Source organism: Piliocolobus tephrosceles, chromosome 1, assembly GCF_002776525.5.
Source record: "Piliocolobus tephrosceles isolate RC106 chromosome 1, ASM277652v3, whole genome shotgun sequence".
Lineage (NCBI taxonomy): Eukaryota > Metazoa > Chordata > Mammalia > Primates > Cercopithecidae > Piliocolobus > Piliocolobus tephrosceles.
This window is the reverse complement of record NC_045434.1, coordinates 176403997-176428936: the sequence shown is the minus strand read 5'-3', so window position 1 is coordinate 176428936 and position 24940 is coordinate 176403997. Positions and strand designations below refer to the sequence as shown.

General features: G+C 40.5%; 1 protein-coding gene and 1 pseudogene across 4 annotated transcripts in view; one reads left to right on the top strand and one right to left on the bottom strand.

Annotated features, from left to right (window-relative positions):
* MAST2 (microtubule associated serine/threonine kinase 2) overlaps positions 1–24940 on the top strand; it is a 253329-nt gene that overhangs the window by 45432 nt on the left and 182957 nt on the right. The gene's annotated exons all lie outside the window — the stretch shown is intronic.
* On the bottom strand, positions 2085–2683 carry LOC111548772 (annotated as a pseudogene).

The following is a 24940-nucleotide window of genomic DNA, read 5'->3' as shown; positions in this document are numbered from 1 at the left end:
TGGTGAGGGCTTTCTTGCTGTTTCCTCACATGGCAGAGAGTGGAAGGGCAGTAGAGAAGAAATCCATTCCTGCAAGCACTTTTTATGGTGACATTAATCCATTCATGAGAACAGAGCTTTCATGACCTAAACACCTCTCAAAAGGCCCAACCTCTCACCACTGTTGCATTGGGATTTACATTTCCAGCACATGGATTTTGGGGAACATTCATACCATAGCAGTTGAGGTTACAGAAAGAGATCTTACTGAATTTGTTGATGGTTAGAATACATGGGTGAATGTTTATGCAAGTTTTTGGTAAGGTGTCATATATGTCAAGGAGAATGGCATTATTAAACCACCAGTAAAAAGTTGTAAGTACAGGTTTTGTTTTTACTCTTATACAAAAATTGTCAGAGCTAGTCTTTTTGGTTTTTTCCTTTTCCTTTTTTGAAATTGCAGAAATAAATTTTATTTTTAATTTTCAGAGGTTAAAAAAGTTATGATACTTTAAACTGTTAACAAGACTTAGTTGATATCCAGTTAACCTAATACAGCATTCATGTTTTTATTATTTTCTTGAAAAGACTCAAATACACCTGCATTGTGCTCTTTTAAAAACATAGTAAGGATACTTGCATTTAACAAGTTTTTTGAGGGAGAACATTGTACAACATTCATGTTCTTCATGATACTGAAAATACTGAATTATATGTCAATTTAATTTGTCTCTTAGAGGAAATAGTAACACAATTAAAATCACTGGTTCTCTAATCTTTAGTTCTGTCTCCACAAATAAAACCTATCGCTTTTCACAATAAAAAAGCAAAAAATAATATACAATTAAAAGGAGCTAAACTGAAATTCTTTATCCTCTTTTTCTTTTTTTGAGACAGAGTCTCGCTCTGTCGTGCAGGCTGGAGTGCAGTGGTGTGATCTGGCTCACTGCAAGCTCTGACCTCCCAGGTTCACACCATTCTCCCACCTCAGCCTCCTGAGTAGCTGGAACTACATGCAACCCCCACCACGCCTGGCTAATTTTTTGTATTTTTAGTAGAGACGGGGTTTCACTGTGTTAGCCAGGATGGTCTTGATCTCCTGACCTCGTGATCTGCCCGCCTTGGCCTCCCAAAGTGCTGGGATTACAGGCATGAGCCACCGAGTCCAGCCTGTTTATCCCCGTTTCAAAAGATAAATTAATTGTGGGAGATAATAACAATCATTACGGATTTTTTTTTTTTTAACCATTTAACTCTGGTTCAAAAGATAGATAATAATCTATAATCCACCAGTGTATACAAATTTCTTATCACATTTTCTCTTATGTTGTAAAGAAAGGAGAATAGGTTTAATGTTTAAAAGAAGGATTAATTTGACACTATTACTGAAAGACAATTTTCTATTATCACAGCTCAAAAAATACCCACAGGAATCTTTTAGGAAATAGGTTACTGTCCATTTCACAAAATGTGAAATTAGGTGATTGTAAATATACAAGAAAAACAAAACATTTTCTGTCCTTAGTTATATTGCTCCCTCCCGGCCTGAAATTCAGATGAAAAAGATTAAACAACTTTTGCAGATCATGTCTATCTATTTTGGCAACTTAATGTAAATGAAAAGCAATCTTCATTTTAAAGTAAATGTCATAGGCCGGGTGCGGTGGCTCACGCCTGTATTTCCAGCACTTTGGGAGTCTGAGGCGGATGAATCACGAGGTCAGAAGTTCGAGACCAGCCTGACCAACATGGTGAAACCCTGTCTCTACTAAAAAAACAAAAAACAAATTGGTTAGGCGTGGTGGTGGGTGCCTGTAATCCCAGCTACCTGGGAGGCTTAGGCAGGAGAATTGCTTGAACCTGGCAGGTGTAGGTTGCAGTGAGCCGAGATGTTACCACTGCACTCCAGCCCAGGTGATAGTGCAAGACTCCGTCTTAAAAAAAAAAAAAAAAATCTTAACACCATTTTTGAAACTGCAAATGAAACTCTCATCGTATAAGAGAACGTCAACATCAAATTCTTGTATCTTGATGATTATGTACCATAATCAATGAATGTAATTTGAAGCTCTCAAATTACTCATTTTGAATTCAAGTGAAGACCGTTAGGCTACTGCAGTCATTTCCTCATCTGAGTCATTTGATTCATCATTTAGTTCCAATTCCCCTGAATCTTGGTCTACAATTATAATAGTTTTCCTCTTGCACTTCTTGGGAATTGCATCAGCGTAGATTTTTCTCATTTTAATGTTTGGCAATTTCTTCAGATCAAAGTCTCATTCCCTAAATGTTTTCAGATTACTTGCATTTAGAATGTCTGGATTCTCAAGGCCATATCCTTCATACTGCTGTCCCTCCCGCTCCATCGTCTGCTTGATGATGGTGTCCTGGGAACAGTGCCACCTCCCCTGCCTGTCGCTCAATCTGCTCCAGCTCACTGCTAAATTTATTTAAGTACCTTTCAGTTAGTTCACAAGCATCTTTGTTTCAATATCTTTTTTGGGGGGGATCAAGATGATTTTGAAACCATTGCAGTTTTTAACCAATAAGATTGAAACACAAGGCCTTTTCATTCTTTAATTTTTTGTTTTTTTCTTGTTTGTGGGCCTCTGTCATAATTTGAGCTGCTTTTCTGCTATATGGATGAATGACTTTTTTTTTTTTTTTCCCGTCCTGCAGTTTTTCCCTTTGGTGCTTTAGGCATGGTGACGTCCTTGCAGCCACGGAGGAGCTCCGTACCCTAGACCCAGGCAGTCATACCAACTACAAGAGCAGCAGCTCACATGAGTACCCGGGCCAAATCCCATGTGGGGCCTCCCTTTTTTTTTTTTTTTTTTTAAGATGAGGTTTTGCCATATTGCCCAGGCTGATCTCGAACTCCTGGGTTCAAGCCATCTCCCCACCTCTGCTTCCCAAAGGGTGTGAGCCACCATGCCCGGCCAGTACTAGTCTTTTAATTAGGCCATTATTGTCATGTTTTGCTTTGCACTGGTATATTTATAGTGCTGAGCAAAGACTGAAAAGCAGTGCTACTGGTGCATTCTATCATGCAGACAATATAATTATTAGTGCTAATTAGTTGCAATAGAGAACTAATATTTGCTAGACCCTATTCCTAGTTTAACATATGTTCTCCTTTATTTTCTCAGGAACATTGAGTGAGTTGTCATTCTTCATTTTTGCGATATGTCTTATCTATAGAATGTATAGGGAACAAGGCTGGTTTCAGCATGTGTAGACTGGTGGCCTTAAGAGATAGGAATGTTAAGAAATAGTAGCAGTGTACAATAAACCATTAATATAGCAGTCTTAAGACTGCTATCCTTAGAAGGGCTTGTGTGGAAGGTCGACTCTTGGCTGGTATCTGGAAACTTGAATGGTAAACAGTTTCCTACAATGATCAAAATTTCCTTGAATGATAAGAGTGACTTACTGTGCAAACAATGTGATTTATGCTGAACATTTACCTTCCTTCTGGGAGTCTGAAATTTTGGTATGTACTAGGCAAGAGGGTGCCTGTGTGAGCAGCTCCATTAAAAACTGTGAATGGCCGAGTGCAGTGGCTCACACATGTAATCCCAGCACTTTGGGAGGCCGAGGTGGGCGGGTCACGAGGTCAGGAGATCAAGACCATCCTGGCAAACACGGTGAAACCCCGTCTGTACTAAAAAAAATACAAAAAAATTAGCCAGGCGTGGTGGCGGGTGCCTGTAATCCCAGCTACTCGGGAGGCTGAGGCAGGAGAATGGCGTGAACCCAGGAGGCAGAGCTTGCAGTGAGCCAAGATCATGCCACTGCACTCCAGCCTGGGTGACAGAGTGAGACTCTGTCTCAAAAAGAAAAAAAAAAAAACTTTGAACACTGAGTCTTTGGTGAGCTTTCCCAGTAGACAACATTTCATGGATATAGTTACCAGGCGTTGCTAGAAGAAATAAGTGTGTCTTATGTGACTTCACTGGGAGTGAACTCTGAGAAGCTTGTGCTTGGTTTTCTCCAGACTTTGCCTCATGTACCTTTTCCATATGCTGATTATATGCAGGGTCCTGTGAGTACTCCTGGAGGATCATGGAACCTGGGGGTGGTCTTGGTGACCCCTGACGTAGTAGTCTTTGAAGGATTTATGAAAATAGTTTAGGATATAGCCAGAGTAATCAGGCAAGAAAAAGAAATAAAGGGCATTCAAGTAGGAAGAGAGGAAGTCAGATTGTCCCTGTTTGCAGATGACATGATTTTATATGTAGAAAACCCCATCATCTTGGCCCAAAAGCTCCTTCAGCTAATAAACAAATTCAGCAAAGTTTCAGGACACCAAATTAACATACAAAAAATCACTAGCGTTCCTATCCACCAACAACAGCCAAGCTGGGAGCCGAATCAGGAATGCAGTCCCATTCACGATTACCGCAGAAAGAATACAATACCTAGGAATACAGCTAACCAGGGAGGTGCAAGATTGCTACAGTGAAAATTACAAAACACTGCTCAAGGAAATCAGAGATGACACAAACAAATGAAAAAACATATCATGCTCATGGATAGGAAGACTCAATGTCATTAAAATGGCCATACTGCCTGAAGCAGTTTACGGATTCAATGCTATTCCTATCAAACTACCAAGAACATTCTTCACAGAACTAGAAAAAATGATTTTAAAATTCATATGGAACCAAAAAAGAGCTTGAATAGCCAAGGCAGTCCTAGGCAAAGAGAACAAAATTGGGGACCTCACGTTACCCGACTTCAAACTGTACTACAGGGCTACAGTAACCAAACAGCATGTTACTGGTACAAAAGGCACATACATTTATTTCTGGGAGAAATAAAGCTGCACACCAACGACCATGTGATCTGTGACAAAACTGACAAAAACAAGAAATGGGGAAAAGACTCCCTATTCAAGAAGTGATGCTGCAATGACTGGCTAGCCATATGCAGAAGATTAAAACTGGACCCACTCTTTTTTTTGTTTTTTTCGAGACGGAGTCTCGCTCTGTTGCCCAGGCCAGAGTGCAGTGGTGCGATCTTGGCTTACTGCAAGTTCTGCCCTCTGGGTTCACGCCATTCTCTTGCCTCAGCCTCCTAAGTAGCTGGGACTACAGGCTCCTGCCACCATGCCCAGCTAATGTTTTGTATTTTTAATAGAGATGGGGTTTCACCGTGTTGGCCAGGATGGTCTTGATCTCCTGACCTCATGATCCTCCCGTCTCTGCTTCCCAATAAAGCTGGACCCCTTCTTTACACCATATACAAAAATCCACTCAAGATGGATTAAAGACTTAAATGTAAAACCCAAAACTAAAAACCCTGGAGGACAACCTAGGCAATACCATCCTGGACATAGGAATGGGCAAAATGTTCAAAGACACCAAAAGCAATCTCAATAAAAGCAAAAATTGGCAAGTGCGATCTAATTAAACTTAAGAGTTACAACAAAAGAAATGATAAGCAGAGTAAACAGTCCATAGAATGGGAAAAAATGTTTGCAAATTGTGCATCTGTCAAAGGTCTAATATCCAGCATCTATAAGGAACTTAAACAGATTTACAAGAGAAAAACAACCCCATTAAAAAATGGGCAAAGGACATGAACAGACATTTTTCTTTTTTTCTTTTTTCTTTTTTTTTTTTTTGAGACAGAGTCTTATTCTGTCTCCAGGCTGGAATGCAGTGGCGTGATCTTGGCTCACTGCAACCTCTACCTCTTGGGTTCAAGCTGTTCTCCTGCCTCAGCCTCTTGAGTAGCTGGGACTACAGGCGCATGCCACTATGCCCAGCTCATTTTTGTATTTTTGGTAGAGACAGGATTTCACCATGTTGGCCGGGATGGTCTCAATCTCTTGACCTTGTGATCCACCCGCCTCGGCCTCCCAAAGTGCTAGAATTACAGGCGTGAGCCACTGCACCTGGCCGAATAGACACTTTTCAAAAGAAGGCATACATACGACCAACAAGCATATGAAAAAAAGCTCAATATCACTGAGCATTAGAAAAATACAAATCAAAACCACAGTGAGATACCATCTCACACCAGTCAGAATGGCTCTTGTTAAAAGGTGAAACAAAACAAAACAAAACAAAACAGATGTTACCAAGGTGGCAATGAAAAGGGAACACTTATACACTATTGGGAGTGTAAATTAATTCAACCATTGTGGAAAGCAGTGTGGGGATTCCTCAGAGAGCTAAAAGCAGAACTGCCATTTGACCCACCAATCCCTTTACTTGGTGTATATCCAGAGGAATGTAAATTATTCAACTATAAAGACATGTGCACGTGAATGTTCATTGCAGCACTATTCACAGTAGCAAAGACATAGAATCAGCCTAAATGCATATCAGTGACAGATTGGATAAAGAAAATTTGGTCCACGGAATATACACCACGGAATACTATGTAGCCATGAAAAAGAAACGAGATTATTTCTTGTTTAGGACTATGGATGGAGCTGGAGGCTACTGTCCTAAGCAAACTAACACAGGAACAGAAAACCAAATACCACATATTCTCACTTATAATTGGGATTCGAATGATGAGAACTCATGAACACAAAGAAGGGAATAATAAACATTGGGGTCTACTGGAGAGTGGGAGGAGGGAGTGCTGCAGAAAAAATAAGTATTGCTACTAGGCCGTTGACATATATAACAGAACTTTACGTGTACCCACCCCCCAACTCTGAATCTAAAATGAAAAAAAAAGATATTAAAGGAAATCTCTTCAGATTTACATTAATGGTAGGGGTTGAAAGTTGTTTTGTGTGTAATGACTTAAGGTCTTTTCTTTTCTTTTTTTTTTTTTTTTGAGGCAGAGTCTCGCTCTGTCTCCCAGGCTGGAGTGCAGTGGTGCGATCTCGGCTCACTGGAAACTCCACCTCCCGGGTTCACACCATTCTCCTGCCTCAGCCTCCTGAGTAGCTGGGACTACAGGCGCCTGCCACCACGCCCGGCTAATTTTTTATATTTTTAGTAGAGACGGGGTTTCACCGTGTTAGCCAGGATGGTCTCGATCTCCTGACCTTGTGATCCACCCACCTCGGCCTCCCAAAGTGCTGGGATTACAGGCTTGAGCCACCGCGCCCGGCCGACTTAAGGTCTTTTCATAGCATCTGAGACAGCCATCTTTTCCTCTGTTACTATTTGCCCTGGAACTGGCATTGCTTGCTTTGTACCTCTAGGATGGTGTGATGGTTAATACTGAGTGTCAACTTGTTTGGATTGAAGGATGCAAAGTATTGACCCTGGGTGTGTCTGTGAGGTTGTTGTCAAAGGAGATTAACATTTGAGTCAGTGGGCTGGGAAAGGCAGACCCACCCTTAATCTGGGTAGCCATCATCTAATCAGCTGCTGCCAGCACAGCTAGAGGATCTAAAGCAGGCAGAAAAATGTGAAAAGGTTAGACTGGCCTAGCCACTCAGCCTACATTTTCCTCCCATGCTGGATACTTCCTGCCCTCAAATATTGGACTCCAAGTTTTTCAGTTTGGTACTTGGACTGGCTCTCCTTGCTCCTCAGCTTGCAGACAGCTTATTTTGGGACCTTGTGACCGTGTGAGTTAATACTTAAAAAACTCCCCTTTGTGTATATATATATCTATCCTATTAGTTCTGTCCCTCTAGGGAATTCTGGCTAATACAGATGGTATTGCTTCTGCCATGTCCGCTTCATGTACTTTATGGTTTGTAAAGGAGATTGAAAGAGCAGCACTCTGTTTTCTTGGCCTGTTAACTCTATGTATCGGGTCTTATGTTCCTCGTTTTCGTTATTTTTATACAGTTAATATTATATGTGTGCCCACTATTTTAAAGTATTATACTGGGGACTGTACGTGATAAAAAAGAATAAGATACATACCTCATAAGCTGCTTCATCTGGGCCTGTTTCTTCTTTTTTTCCTGTACTTTGCCTAAGCTTAGTAAGTCTTCTGCTTTTTTTTTTTTTTTCATTTTCTGCCTCAGGATTTCCTGACTGACATTTTATATTTGTGAATACAGTCAATAGTTTAGGCACTAACAAACTCTCTTAGAATGTTCATCGTATTTCCCATATTTGCAAAATTGTTTTACCCTATATAATGACATCTTTTGGAGCATATACTGTGGTGTGTGTGAGAGAGAGAGAGAACAGAGAGAAATTACAGTTTGTTACTATGTTTAATGAGAGAGAGAATTTTAGGAAGAATTGTGAGTTAAGATATTCTGTCATTAACATATGGATTGTATATATAATAAATGGTTTATTAATAATGCAAACTCTGATAGGCTAAACTGAATTTATTGTAGTTCACTTGGTTCTGCGATCCATTTGAAACTAATTTGCAAATTTTCAGCATAAATTGCTTATTACACAGAAACATTTGTCTGTTGCAGGACCTGGGAAATAATCTTGCAAGAATGTTGTAAAGTTAAAGGTAAATTGACCAAGGATAGTACCAATTCTTTGGCAGAGAAATACAAAAGGGGGATAACGTCAATATAATTGTAATTTTGAGGATAATATTGTTTAGATAGACCTTTAAATTGAGGCCATGGCATGTCTGGGCTGTTAGGTCCCTTTCTAAATCTCATCTGGTTTAAGTTAGTAATAAGATATAGTGTATCTATATGTTGTCTAGATTTTTATTCATTCAGCAGACATATTTCTAGTTCCCATGGGGTATCAGGAATTGTGGTGAATGCAGGAGAAATTCAGATATGATATATAAGACATTGTTCTTGCTTTTAGGGAACTACTTAACTAGTAATTGTATGATTGCCATAATAGAGAACTGTGTGAGGCATGGTTTGATCACAACAGCGGTGATCATTTCTGGATGTGGGTGAGATTTAAAAGCTTAATAATGATGATGCTTGAGTTGAGTTTTAAAGAATGATTAGAAGTGAATAGGCATGTCAGGAGTGTCTGTGAAGGAATACATTTTTCTAGGGAATGAAGGAAAGCTTCATGGAAGAGGTAGCATTTGAGCTGGACTCTTAAAGCATAGGGAAGATTTAGACAGTGAAAGATTGAGCCTGGGGAGGGACTGGGCCTTTCTGGAGTAGAGAACATGCTGTATAGGTATGGTTGTTTAAAATCTTTGAAATCACAAGTAGTTCATTTAGGCTGGAGTATGGAGTTTATTTATTCATGCTAAATGGCAGTCATTGTGCCTAGTGCTGGCTGCATCTTAGTAAACAAAACAGACATGGTCCCTGTCTTCATGGAGCCTCAGGGAAGGAGTGGAATGGTAGATTGTGAATAGTAGGTTGAGTAGATAGGATTAAATAGTAAAGGAGTTTGAATATTAAGTGGAGGCATTAGGACTTAATTTTTAGGTAGCGAGGAGCCCTGGAAGATTATTGAAATGGTTGCATATGTTTGACTATGGCACTGAAGAGAGAGTAGAGTGAAGGGGATCTTGTTTAGAGGTGATAGCTGGAGTTAAAGGATAGTGTGCAGATATAATAAATAAGTAGGTCGGTGAGAAGAGAGATCAGTGTCTGTTAAGTGGTCAGAGAATTTTTTTGTTTGTTTTTCGAGATGGAGTCTCACTCTGTTGCCCAGGCTGGAGTGCAGTAGCGTGAACTTGGCTCACTGCAAGCTCTGCCTCCCGGGTTCACGCCCTTCTCCTGCCTCAGCCTCCCGAGTAGCTGGGACTACAGGCGGCTGCCACCACGCTGGCTAATTTTTTTGTATTCTTTTTTAGTAGAGATGGGGTTTCACTCTGTTAGCCAGGATGGTCTTGATCTCCTGACCTCATGATTCCCCACCTTGGCCTCCGAAAGTGCTGGGATTTCAGGCGTGAGCTACCGCGCCCGGCCTAGAGAATATTTTTTGTTTGAATGAGGGCTTTTGTGTCTGCTCGTGTTCTTTACTCTCTGGGTACCTTTCTTGCTTTTCTCATCAGTTGTCTCTTTCGCTTTCTTCCATTTTATTTACCCACCCTTATTCTGTCCTTTTTTCCTAATTGGCTCATTCATGAAATTTATTTTATTTTATTTTATTTATTTTTTTTGAGAAAGAGTTTCGCTCTTGTTGCTCAGGCTGCAGTCCAATGGCACAATCTCGGCTCACCGTAACCTTCTCCTCCCGGGTTCAAGCAATTCTCCTGCCTCAGCCTCCCGAGTAGCTGGGATTGCAGACATGCGCCAACACGCCTGACTAATTTTGTATTTTTAGTAGAGATGGGGTTTCTCCATGTTGGTCAGGCTGGTCTCGAACTCCCGACCTCAGATGATTCGCCCATCTTGGCTTCCCAAAGTGCTAGGATTATAGGCATGAGCCACCACGCCCAGCCTATGAAATATATTTTAGATTATTTTCTGGAACTAATTATCTAATAGTTATCTTTTGCTTAGGAAACACTAATGACTCTTATACTTATTATTACAAAGACTTGATATATCTTAGAGAATGATTCCATTAACCAAAAAACAAGAATATGGTAGTCAGGATAGATCTAGGAGTGAGAAAAAGAGCTTTAAGTTTGAGGTGTCTATATGTTAAACAAATGGTTGACCAGCAAGCAATTGTGTTTAGAGCTCAGGAAATTTGTGATAGAGATGTAGATTTAAGAGTCAAAGATTCATCGGTATGAAAATGGCAGCTGAAGCTATGAAGGTGGATGAGTTCACTCAAGGAAGAATACGGAAGGATTAAAAGACAAGGACAAACCTTTGGGGGAACCCCTCTTCTGTTAGATGGTGATCTTCTTTAGGACAGAGATCATGTGTCTCTCAATTTAATAAACCTTTTTTGACTCCTGTATGCCAGGCACAGAGAAGAATAAAATGTTTTCTTTGTGCTTAGCAAGATCCCAGGCTTTTAGGATGAAGAGAGATATGTAGTCAGCAGTGCAGAGCAAAAGATACCCTAAGGGATGAAGATAAACTGCTCTTGAGTCTTGCATCTTCAATATCTGTCTCATTACTACACTCAATATGATTGGGTACTTAGCTTTTTTGCTCTTATAAGGAGTGTAATCAATTTGTGGAATGTTTTATATTGCTGTATTTAAAAAGAAACCAACTAGTCCTTTCAACAAATTAGTTGCTTTGTATGTATATTGACTTTGATTTTAATGTTTCTGTAGACTAATAGTATTAAATGGAATAAAAAGGATGTTTGCCACTGTGTTTTAAATGAAATGCCTGGAGAATTGTGAGTAGGAAGATGTATATTGAAATAAACCATATAATTGCTCTTAATGGGTGATAAGAATTGATTCCCCACCTTCTTTTATTCTTTTGGTAACCTTTAGCAAATATTTATTTAGTACTTCTTACTAGCGTATATGGGCAGTGTTGATTATAGAGGGTTTTTTTTCCCTTGTGGAATTTAGAGCTTCCTGGGGTGTCAGATATTAACAGATTTCCAAAGGAATAAGTTAAAGTCAGCGTTTATGTAATTATATAGCTATAAATAGCAATGAAAGATTGAAGTTATGTCAGTGCTATCAAAGAACCACATAGTGTTTATACTACAAATAAAATGAATCTGGGTGTTTTGTTAAACTGGTATTTCTGTATGAAATTATGATCCATCTCTGCACAGTGACTTCTGATCTGGATTATTAATACTTCTGACAGTAAAACTTTATAAGACATTTGATTGTGTATTCTATAGTTTTCAGTTTAGGTTCCTGATTATGAATGCAAATATGAATTGCTATATTGTGCCTATTAAAGAAATTGATGGGGATCTAATCTAGCCTTGTCACTTTGACTGATTGTAGTTCTCATTATCAGCTTATGGTAGCAGTCTGTTAGCTGCATTGTATTGAAGGGCCTCAGCTGTTTCCCTTTAGCACAATTGTTGATGTAGATGAAAAGCATGGCTCATTGGCATTTTAGAATATCAATTTCATGGGGAAAAGAATAACCTTCTTTAAACATAGGATACACAATCCTCTTTGTGCTTAAAGTGTCATATTAAAAAACTTTTAGATTTATACTTGGTATTGTTTTACTTGATACTTGCCTATTTGTATAAAAAGTCAGAGAGTAGTTTAACAATAGTCATATCCTTCCCTTAGAAGTAATGAAGACATTCAGTAGTATTTCCATATCAGCTAGCATTGCTTGTAGTAGAGCCAATCTTGAATGGCATATTTACAGCATGATTAGAAATATAATGTTTATGAGCTTATATCCTATGTGCTAAGGACTATGCTGAGTATTTTGAAATGTATGAATTGATTTACTGCTTATATCAGCCCCATGAAATAGGGATGCTTACTTAATGTATAAGTTGAGGAAATGGATGTTCAAAGAAGTTATGTAACCTACCCAGGTTCACACAGATGGTTCATGACAGAAGTATGGTTTCAGTCTGAAACTCTCTTATGCAGAGCCAGTGATCTTAATCCATCTGATGATATGTTTGTCATTGTTTTGTGATCACTTTATCTGGGAAACTTCTGTCTTGATTTCACTTGCACTATTGTTGAGAAACTGTAGGAACACTTTTTCTTCGGTGTTCTTACAACTCCTTTTTTTCATCTAAAACCAGATAGAAAAAAGATGGAATGTTAGAGCAAGGTAGATTAAACTGGGTACCCTGTATTTTTATTTGCCAAACCCAGCAACCCTAAACAGGGAGGAACCTCAGAGCAATTGATTCAAGGGACCTGGATGACTTTCAAACTTTGCTGCAAATTGGAATCATCTGGGAGTCTTTAAAAAAAAAAAAAAATACTGGGATGCCTGACTCCCAGTCCCAAATTTAATTGGTACGGGATGCGTCCCAGAGATCAAGATTTTTTTAGAGCTCCCCAGGTTAATTCTCATGTGCATCAAAGTTTGGAAGTCCCTGAAATATGGGAAGCTCAAGGCTTTAAAGGACTTTAAAAAAATTTGTGCATGGCAGTTTATTTACCTCTTTCTTAGCAATATTACAAAAATGCTGTTGTAAGTATCAGTGTTCACGTATCATTTCATACTGATGTTTGTATCTGGGACAGAGACTCTGAAATTGGATTGCTGTATAAGGCTGCATTCATATATTATTTTAATAGGTATTGTTTTTAACAGTTTACTTTCCACCTGCAATATCTGAAAGCATTTCTTACATTTCTACATTATTAGATATTAAAACTCATCATTTTTGCCACACTGTATTTCTTTTTAAAATCTTGGCTCAGTGTGGCAGCTCATGCTTGTAATCCCAATGCTTTGGAAGGTGAGGCAGGAGCATTGCTTCAAGTCTACCAAAAATAAAAATAAAAATAAAAAATTATCCAGGCATGGTGGCATGTGCCTGTAGTCGTAAGCTACTGAGGAGGCTGAAACGGGAGGATTGCTTGAGCTAAGGAGTTCAGGACTGCAGTGAGCTATGATCACACCACTGCACTAGAGCCTAGGTGTTATAAAGCAAGACCGTGTCTCTAAAACAAGAAAAAACCAATTTCATCCATTTAATACATTTAGTCATCTATTAATAGTCTGAAAATCCCTGCCTTTTTTTTTTTTTTTTTTAGACGAAGTCTCACTCTGTCCCCCAGGCTGGAGTGCAGTAGCATGATCTCCACTTACTGCAACCTTCGCCTCCCAGATTCAAGTGATTCTCCTGCCTCAGCCTCCAGAATACCTGGGACTACAGGCATGCACCACTACACTCTGCTAATTTTTGTGTTTTTAGAAGAGACGAGGTTGGCCAGGCTGGTCTCGAACTCTTGGCCTCAAGCGATCTGCCTCCCTTGGCCTCCCAAAGTGCTGGGATTATTGGTGTGAGCCACTACACCCAGCTGAAAAATCTTTGTCTTAACTGGTGTATTTAGTCCATTTACTTACTTGTGCTTATTGATGTATTTGGATATTTATCTGCTGTCTTATTTGATACTCTTCGGCCTGCCCTGTTTCCTTTTTTTCCTGTTTTCTTTTGTATTGATAGGTTGTTATTTTTGTTTTTACTCTCCCAACCTCAACTAGTTTAGAAATTATACAGTGTTCCTTTTCTTTTAGTAAGGTTAACCTACTACTTGCAACATGCACATTGTAGCTTGGGCATTTTTGTTGTTTCCTTATTATATTTAGGTCAAGTATTATTTTATATATTTCTGTTCGTAGCATACCCAGTAACTGTTGAGATGATAATTGGTTTTAAGTCGCCAGATATAAAATCATCCATCAAATATTGTTTCTTAGGTGTGTCAGCTATATTAGATCAGTATAGATTTTGCCAAGAAAGACTAAGAGGAGAATCAAATATTTATTTATTTATTTATTTATTTATTTATTTATTTATTTATTTGCAGTTGCAAGATTTAATAGAGTGAAAACAGAGCTCCTATACAAAGGGGGGGTGTCCAAAGAGGGTAGCCGTTGCTGGCTCGAATGCCTGGGTTTATATCCCAATCATTGTCCCTCCTGCTGTGCTCTCAGGCAATAGATGATTGGCTATTTCTTTACCTCCTGTTTTTGCCTAATTAGCATTTTAGTGAGCTCTCTTTCCTACCTGATTGGTCGGGTCAGAGCTAAGTTGCAAGCCCCATGTTTAAAGGTAGACGCGGTCACCTTCCCAGCTAGGCTTAGGGATTTTTAGTTGGCCTGGGAAATCCAGCTAGTCCTGTCTCTCTGACCCCCCTCTCAACAGGAAAACCCAAGTGCTGTTGGGGAGGTTGGCTGACGACCGCTCTACGGCTTCCTGCTGAATTGGGGCATAGTAGGGGTTGTGCAGTTGAGATTTCCTTGGGAGGGGTGCCTTCAGTGTTATCAACATTGGAGCGTGGGCTAGCAGGCTGGTCCAGGGGTCCGCAGTAGATCTTAGTCACGAAGTGCATCTGGGGCTCCGTTTGAGGAACCATTTGTAGTTTACAGCTTCAATTCTGGAAGAGACAAACTTAACAAGGAGGTTAAAGATACAGGGATTGAAATGTATGGCCTGCAGTGCAGGGGATTATTTCTTTAGCACACTTCATAGGCCCTGACTATCTGCTTGATAGTTTTGAAAAGTCCTAATCCTGTAAATAATGCTTTGGCCATCTGATGGGTGCTATCAATGCCTAAGTGAAAGGTTTGGTGAAGGGTTTTAAGTAATTTCCATTGGTTAGCTGCAGGCAAAATTATTTTTCCTTCTTCGGTGGCTAGCCATCCTGAAGGGAGGAAAGTATGTCCTCGTGAGGTTTCCTATTCTATTTCTCCTGTGAGTACTGGGGCTTGGTTTCCTGGAGGGGGTTACTCCACACTAGGGGTCCTTCTATAAGCATTTCTAATGGAGGGTCCCACCTTGTGGCTCTTTGGGCTTCAATATCCGCTTGGTGGTTCTCTTCTACTTACGTTTCCCTTTCCTTTTTTTTTTTCTGATGACCCCGGCAGTATAAGACTGCCACTTCTTTAGGTTCCTGTACCATCAATAATAATCTCCTAATGGCTTCCTGATGTTTGATAGGTGTTCCCTCAGAAGTTAAGAATTCCCTTTCTCTCCATATTGCTGCATGGGCATGGAGAACTAGGTAAGCAGACTTAGAATCTGTATATATTTGCCCTTTTTTCTTCTCCTAATTCTAGTGCCCGAGTGAGGGCTATTAGTTTTGCCAACTGAGCACTAGTTCCTGGAGTGAGGGGATTACTTTCAAGTATTCCGTTATCACTGACTACTGCGTACCCCACTTTGAAGTCCTTTTTCTACAAAGGAACTTCCATCAGTATACAAGTTGAGGTCGGGATCAGTCAAGGGAACCTCTAAAAGATCCCCTTGAGCGGCATAGGTTTGAGCAATTACTTGATGACAGTTATGTTCTATCTTTTCTTCATTGTCTGGAAGAAATGTGGCTGGGTTAAGAGTTGCACAAGTGCGCAGTCACAGCACTGGCCCTTCAAGTAATAGAGGCTGATATTTAAGTAAACGGTTGTCTGACAGCCACAAGTCTCCTTTAGCATCGAGTATGCCGTTCACATCATGAGATATCCCCACAGTAAGATCTCTTCCCTGTATTATTTTAACTGCTTCAGATACTAAGACTGCTACTGCCGCCACTACCCGTAAACAATGAGGCCACCCCTTTGCCACTACATCAATTTCCTTACTCGGGTATGCCACGGGTTGCAAGCTCGTCCCTCAGACCTCTGTGAGGACTCCTAGAGCTATTGCTGTTTTTTCTGTGACATATAAAGAAAAGTCTTGGCCCATTGGCAAGCTTAACACTGGGGCTTGGGTTAGGGCCTTCTTTAGGACCTGGAAAGCCGCTTCTGCTTCAGCTGTCCATCTTACTAAATGGGTATTGGCTTTCTGAGTTTCCTTAATTAGTGTATATAATGGCCTGGCTATTTCGCCGTACCTGGGGATCCATATTTGGCAGAACCTGTTATGCCAAGGAACCCTCTTCGTTGCTTTAGGGTTTTGGGATGAGGATAAGCCAGTATGGGCTGGATACGTTCCTCACTGAGGGCCCTGGTGCCTTTGGATAATTTAGCCCTAAGTGTTTAACCTGCTGTGAGCAGAGCTGAGCCTTTGGTTTGGAAACCTTGTAGCCACAGGTGGCAAGGGAATTTAAGAGCGTTTGGGTGTCTTGATGGCACAAGGTTTCTGAACGGGCAGCTAAAAGTAAATCATCCACATACCAAAGAGCAAGAGTGTCCAGGTATGAGAATTGGCTCAAGTCTTGGGCCAATGCCTGGCCAAATAGATGGGGGCTCTCCCTGAACCCTTGGGTAAAACAGTCCAGGTGAGTTGATACGTTGGGTTCGAAGGATCTTCAAAGGCAGACAAGAATTGAGAGTCAGGATGTACAGGGATGCAGAAAAAGGCATCCTTAAGGTCCAGGACTGTAAACCACTCTGTTTCCTCTGGTATTTGGGAAAGCAGAGTATAAGGGTTGGATACAGCTGGGTATAGAGGGACAACAGCCTCATTGAAAATCCCGAGATCTTGCACTTACCTCCACTGTCTGTTGGGTTTCTGTACTCCTAAAATTGGACTATTGCAGGGGCTATTGCTTGGTTTTACTAGGCCTTGGGCTTTTAGGTCCTTAACAGTCTTTTGGAGTCCTTGTTGGGCCTCAGGTCTAAGGGGGTACTGCCTTTGTTAGGGAAAGGAGGTGGAATCCTCTAGTTTGACTTGAACAGGATGGGCATTTTTGCTTGTCCATATTGTCCTTCTGTTGTCCAGACTTCAGGATTAATTCCTTCCTCAAGCAGGGGACAACAAATGGCTGTTCCTTCTATGTTCAGGTGTATAGTGGCCCCTGCTTTTGCTAGAATGTCTCTAACAAGGGAGTGGGGCTTTCAGGCATAATTAGAAAAGCATGTGAAAAGCGTAAAATTCCCCAGTCACAACTTAGTGACTGGGAGAAGTATCTAGTGACTGGCTGTCCTAGGACCCCTCGGATAGGGACAGATCTGGAGGACCGTTGTCTGGGACAGGAGAGTAAGACTGAGAAGGCTACACCAGTGTCCAGGAGACAGTTTACCTCCTGGCCCTCAATGGTCAAGCATACCCGGGGCTTGACCTGGGCGGGTGATGGCATGGGCTGGCACTTGCCCCGGGCACCCTCAGTCTTGCTGCTGGATCATCTGGTTAGTGGCTTCTGACTCAGGGGACCTTCATCTCCTGGAGCAGTGGGACTTCCAGTGATTCCCTTGACATAAGGGGCATGGAGAGGGGGCGGCTTATTTCTACTTGGACAGTCTTTTTAAAAGTGTCCTTGTAGACCTTTAAAATAGGTCCTGGAAGCAAGCCCTATTAGGCATTCAATTTGCCCAGTTTTCCCTTTTCCAGAGCCTGGAAAGTCCGCTTGCCTGAGGGCCGTGACTAAAGCTGTGGCCTTTTTTTTTATCCTGTCTGTCCCGTTCCGCCTGCTCCTCCTGATCTCTATTATAAAAAACCAACATTGCCAAGTTCAGTAGGGTTTCTAAGTTTTGCTCCGGGCCTAAGGCGGACTTTTGAAGTTTTTTTCTAATGTCTGCAGCTGACTGAGTGATAAACTGATCCTTTAAGATTAGTTGGCCTTCAGTAGAGTCAGGTGACAGGGAGGTATGCTTCCTCAATGCCTCCCTTAGTCTCCCCAGAGAGGCAGTAGGATTTTCTTCCCTTCCCTGTGTTATAGTGGACATCACTGAGTAATTCACAGGCTTCTTCCTAGTTTTCCTTAGTCCTTCTAGCATGCAAGTTGACAAATGTTTGCGGCACCAATCTCCATGTTCTGATTCTGTGTCCCAATGACGGTCTATACTGGGAACTGCCTGCTGGCCTGTGGGGAATTGTTCTCTTTCCTCTGTTGTCATCCTATCATTGACCTGACTGAGATACCAGAGATCGCCAAACTCTCGGGCTGCAGTTATGGCGGCACTTCTCTCATTTGGGGTTAGTGTCTGATATAGCGGTAACATTATATCTCTCCATGTCAGATCAAAGGATTGTCTTAACCCTTGTACAACATCAATATTGCCATCAGGGTTATCTGATAATTTACCTAGGTCTATTGTAATTTGCTTTATGTCTGAGAGAGAAAAAGGTACATGCACTCTGGCTGGGCGGAATTCTCCTCCTCCCACCGCTTGGAGGGGGCATAATCGGGGAATATTGGCACTCTGGTTCATTGTTTAGCCCTTTGTCTATCTCCTTCTGGACCGTTTGGGTTGAAGGGGGCTCCTTATTAGTTGGGGAAGGAGTCTGGGGACTCTGGGGTAGGGAGGTAGACTCTGAGGGCTTCCTGTAGGGCATAAATCACAGTTTTTATGTAATTGTGAGTTGTCTTTTAATGAAAAAAAGTTTGTACATATGGCACTTCACTCCATTTGCCTTCTTTTCTACAAGAGAGGTCTAGCTGTAAGATGGTGTCATAATTTATACTTCCCTCAGGAGGCCAGGTTTCTCCCCCTTGAAGAGGATATTGTGGCCAGGCGGTACTGCAGAAGAATATGTTGTTTCTTTCTGAGCGTCAAATTGGTTCCAATTCTCTAGAATACATGTTAGGGGTGTTTTTGCCTCGTGGGGGAACATTTCCTGTCGCTTTGGAGGTTCCTTCATGGTCGCCAAAATGTTACCGGGGGGTCCTTGCTCCCAGAGCTCCCAAGATGTGGCGGGCTGCTTCCAAGATGGCGGCAAGCCTCGTGTTCTGTGACCTGGGGTTCTTGGCCTCAGGGATTCCAAGGAATGGAATCTTGGGCCATGCAGTGGGTGTTCTATAGCTCTAATAGAAACTGGGGGTCACGGAAGAAAACCATGGAACCCAGTAACTAGTGTTCGGCTCGATTAGGACGACCCCGGGCACTTAGCCATGCAGGAACCAGTGGCAAGCCTTTAGCCCTATTGGGAGCGGCAATGGGAGCCTCACCGGAGCGGCAATGGGAGCCTCACCGGATCGGGAGCACAGCGGACAACCTGCCGGATCCGGAGGGATGGAAGTCAGCGGCAGGTCTGCGACGGCGGCAAACAGCAGTGGTGGATGGTGAGCAAAAGCTCAGCTTGAGCCGTAACAAACATGAACCAGAAGAGTGTGTAGTTGCAAGATTTAACAGAGTGAAAACAGAGCTCCTGTACAAAGGGAGGGGACCCAAAGAGGGTAACCTGAGAATCAAATATTTATGTCTTCATTTAGATTATAATTTATAAATTGGAGTATTTGATGAATATACGTGGAAAGCTAATCAACAGTACATGGTAATAGGGGTCCCCATTTCCTTATCTGAAATCCTTGGAGGGAAATGTATTTTAGAATTCAGAAATCTTTTGAACTTTAGAAATAATGAGGTACCTATACAATATATTACTTAACACCTTCAACAGGAGGTAGGGCAGTACCAAGTCATTAAACAGTGGTATTTCTATAGCAAAATATATGAATATTTATGGCGAGTGGGGTAAATATTAAATAGTATTAGGTCAGTTTTGCTGCTGTTCATTTCAGCATCAAAATTGCTTGAAAAAACCAGATTTTTAAAAACAGCTTCTCAGATTTTGGAATTAGGGCTAAGGGAATATGAACCTGCATATTACCAAATGACTTGTTACATAGATTATATAGTATAGTTTAAGAATTTGGAAAAGTAGGCCGGGCGCGGTGGCTCAAGCCTGTAATCCCAGCACTTTGGGAAGCCGAGACGGGCGGATCACGAGGTCAGGAGATCGAGACCATCCTGGCTAACATGGTGAAACCCCGTCTCTACTAAAAAAATACAAAAAAAACTAGCCGGGCGAGGTGGTGGGCGCCTGTAGTCCCAGCTACCCGGGAGGCTGAGGCAGGAGAATGGCGTAAACCCGGGAGGCGGAGCTTGCAGTGAGCTGAGATCCGGCCACTGCACTCCAGCCCGGGCGACAGAGCGAGACTCCATCTCAAAAAAACCAAACAAACAAACAAACAAAAAAAGAATTTGGAAAAGTACAAATCTTTGGGGTACAACAGGTAAGGAAAAAAGGCATCAGGAAATAACATGAGCTAGATCTTGGAGAATGGACAGGATCTGAATAGCTAGAAAGATTTTGAGAATATCTGTCTTGTAAGAATAGCTAGGATAAGAACAGTGGGCTAAGATGAGATAAACCGAGTTTTGAGACCTGATTTTGTTCCTAATAGTTTTGTGACCTTGAGCATACAGACCTTTCTTTTTTCCTTCTTTTTACTTCTTTTCCCTTCTTCCTTCTTCCTTTCACTTCCATCTTATTCCCTTCCCTTCTGTCCTTTTCTCTCTTGGTTCCATTCCCTGATTTCTGCTTTTCCTTCCTTTCCTTTTCTTTCCTTGCCACTTCATGTTATTCATTTATAAAGTCGATACGATATTTGTGAAGTACCTTGCACACTATTAGGCACGTAGGTGCCTGGTAAATGGCAGTTATTATTTTAAAAGCACTTGACAGTTAAAAAAGGGTTTCACATAACTTCTCTTACTTACTCTTTAAGGCAACTTGGTAAAAACATACTTAATTGTTATCTCTGATTTATAAATGAGGAAACTGTGACATAGTAAGAATGTGTTATTCAATGTGAAATTACTAATGAGTCGTGGAATTGGGATGCCAGTGCTTTCTCTATTCTGTCACAAATCCCTTCACAGTATTCCTTTCCCTTTTCTATCATTTCAAGAGGTTCTCAAAGTATTCTTTGGCATCAGCTGGGCAGGGCTATGTGATTATGGTAATATTAACATTGGCTGTTGACTGGAATTTTCTGATTAGATTATCCCTGTATAGGCAGCCTTCTGTCTTAATGAAGGTGGTTTCAGTCCTTACAGGCAGCATTCGGAGGTTAGAAAGTGAATCTAGCAAGGAATCAGGATATCATGTAAAAGTGTAAAAGGCAGTTTTCCCCCAAAACTAGATTTCATTGGGTAAAGATGCCAAATGATAGTCATCAGCAAGTATAAATGGTTCTGATATTGTTTAAAATTCTAATTAGGCCGGGCATGGTGCCTCACGCCTGTAATCCCAGCAATTTGGGAGGCCGAGGCAGGCAGATCACGAGGTCAGGAGATTGAGACCATCCTGGCTAACATGGTGAAATCCCGTCTCTACTAAAAATACAAAAAATCAGCCAGGCGTGGTGGCAGGCACCTGTAGTCCCAGCTACTCAGGAGGCTGAGGCAGGAGAATGGTGTGAACCTGGGAGGCGGAGCTTGCAGTGAGCCGAGATCGCACCACTGTACTCCAGCCTGGGTGACAGAGCGAGACTCCGTCTCAAAAAACAAAACAAAACAAAACAAAATTCTAATTAGGTATAGTTTTCTGATCCTGCTATGGGCTTGAGGTTTTGAAAGCAGTTTTGATTTCCCTTTGTAATGAAAAAGAGTACACAGTTTATATCAGAAGAGCTCACTGTGCTGGAAAGACAGTCTTCGTGTTTTCACTAAGCAGATTTCAGAGCCTTCTGTAGCTTCAGTGTCCTTTTGGGGTTGGTGCTGAGGCTTAGGTGGCTCACAAAGCAGTATTTCCCACCATTCCTCAGGCAGATACAGCTAATACTGACATTGTCATCAGCTGTGATACTGTGATGCTGTGAACATGCATGCACTATTCTTTGTATGGACATGCAATTTGTTTTCTCTTAAATAAATACCTAGGAGTGGAATGGTGGGATGATATATATGGTAGATATATGTTAAGTTTTTAAGTAGTTGCCAAGGTGTTGTAAAGTAATTTTTGTTTTTCTAATGATTAATGATGTTGAGCATCTTTTCATGTATCTCTTTGCCATTCAGATAACTGCTTTGGGGAAGTGCTTGTTTAAATCTTTTGCCCATGTTTTAATTGGGTTGTTTCTCTTGTTGAGTTTTGAGAGTTATTTGTATATTCTGGATTCAAGTTCTCTGTGTCAGATATGACTTGCAAATATTTCTTCCAGGACTGTGTGGCTTGTCTTTCATTTTCTTAATGTCTTCCAATATTGAAGTTCAGTTTATCAATTTTTTCTTTCATGGATTGTGCTTTTGATATTTTATCCAAAAAATCTTTGCCTAACAAAGATCACAAATGTCTTCTTCTATTATTGTTGTTATAATTTTAGGTTTTATATTTAGGTCTATGGTTTGAGTTAATTTTTAATATATATGAGATAGGGATTTAAGTTTATATTTTTTCCATGAGGGTATCCAGTTGTTCCAACACTGTATGTATGTGTGTATGTACTTATTTATTTTAGATATAAGGTCTTTGTCACTAAGGCTGGAGTGCAGTGGCACAATCATAGCTCACTGTAGTCTCAAACTCCTCATCTCAAGTGATATTCCTGTCTTAGCCTTCAGAGCAGCTAGAACTACAGGCACCTGCCAGCATGCCTGGGTAATTTTTTGGTTATTTTGTAGAGACAGGATCTCCCTATATTGGCCTGGCTGGTCTCAAATTCCTGACCTCAAGTGATCCTCCCACCTCAGCCTTCTAGAGTGCTAGGATTGCAGGTGTGAGCCACTACACCTGGCCCCAATACTATTTGTTGAAAGGATGGTCCTTTTTAACTTAATCGCTTTGTACCTTTGTCAAAAATTAATTGACTATATAGTGTAAAGACCTACTTCTGAATCTTTATTTTGTTCCATTGATGTATTTGTCTGTCTTGATGCGGATATTATGCTGTTTGATTATTGTAGCTCTATAAGTCTAAAAGTCAGTAGTTTAAGATCTCCAACTTTGTTTTTCTTTTTCAAAGTTATTTGGCTATTATAGGTCCTTTGAATTTCATATAAATTTTAGAATTAACTTGTCAATTTCTTCTCCCCCCCCCCCCCCCAAAAAAAAAAAAGCCTGCTAGGGTTTTGATTGGGATTGCATTGAATCTGCAGATCAGTTCCGGGAGGACTGACAATGTTGAGTCATGTGATCCGTGAACATGGTACATTTCTCCATTGAAAAAGTCTTTCATTTCTCTAGTTATATTTTGTAGTTTTTGGAGAATAGGTCTTATGCATCTTTTATCAGATTTATTCCAAAGTATTTCTTATTTTTGATGGTATTTTATTAATGTTACTGTTTTAAAATTCTCAATTTCTGATTGATTGTTGCCAGCATATAGAAATACAAGTATTTCTTCATACTGGTTATGTAGCCTACAACCTTGCTAAATTCACTTATTAGTTCTAGTAGCTTTTTTGTTGATTTCATTAGATTTTTTTTAATGTTGGTGGTCTTGTCATCTGTGAATAAGATAGTTTTACTTTTCCTAATTTAGATGCAAATATTATTTCTTTCTTTTCCTTGCTTTATTGTAATGGCTAGAAGCTCTAACGCAGCATTGAGTAGAAGTGATAAGAGTTGGCATTCTTGCCTTGTTCCTGATCTTAAAGGGGAAAACATTCAGTCTTTGTTTTTTTGTAGATGTCCTTTACCAAGTTGAGGAAATTCCTTTCTTTTCCTAGTTTGTTGAGAATTTTATCAGGAATGGCTGATGTATTTTGTCAAATGTTCTTTCTGCATGTATTGAGATATAAGGTTTTTCTTTTTTAATCTGCTAATTTGATGAATTATATTGATTTTTTTTTCCCATTGGCTGACTTTTAAATGTTCATCCAACCTTGCATTTCTGGCATAAACCCCCTTTGGTCACAATATATTATTTTAGTGTATTGTTGGTTCCAATTTGCTAAGACTATTGCACGTATGTTCTTGAGGGATATTGGTTGGTAATTTTCTTTTTTTGTTATACCTTTTGTCTGGTTTTGGAGCCATGACAATGCTGATCTTATAAAATGTGTTGGGAAGTATTCCCTCCTCTAAAATATTTGGGAAGAGTTTGCATAGAATTTTGTAGCTTTTAAAAAAAGAAAGTGGTAGAATTAATTATTGAAGCCATCTGGACCTGTAGTTTACTTTGTGGGAAGGTTTTTACACTACAAATTCAGTCTCTAATAGATATTAGGAAATTCAGATTTTCTATTTTTCTTGACGAGGTTTTGTAGTTTATTTCTTTCAGGGAATTTATCCATCATCTGTATTGTGAGATGTATTGGCATGAGAGATAATGCTTATCTCTCATTTTTTTTTCTTTTTTTTCTTTGAGGTGGAATCTCAGTCTGTCACCCAGGCTGGAGTGCAATGGTGCGATCTCAGCTCACTGCAACCTCTGCCTCCCGGGCTCAAGCAACTCTCCTGCCTCAGCCTCCCGAGTAGATGGGATTACAGGCACCCACGACTGCGCCCGGCTAATTATTGCATTTTTAGTAGACATAGAGTTTCTTCATGTTGTTCAGGCTGGTCTCGAACTCCTGACCTCAAGTGATCTGCCCGCCTCGGCCTCCCAAAGTGCTGGGATTACAGGCATGAGGCACCACGCCTGGCCTCACATTTCTGATATATGATTATTTTTTTTCTTGATCAATCTGAACACAGTTTTATCAGTTTTCTTGAGATCTAGCTTTTGGTTTAATTGGTTTATCTAAAAATCTTTACTATTTTATTTACTTACGTATGTGTATATGATTTCTATTTTATTGATTTCTGCTCTCCATTATTAATCTCTGGATTTTATAGTTTCTTAAGGTACTTTCTTAAGGTAGAAGCTGAGGTCATTGAATTGAGTCCTTTCTTTTCTAATATAGGTGATTAGTGGTATACATTTCTATGTA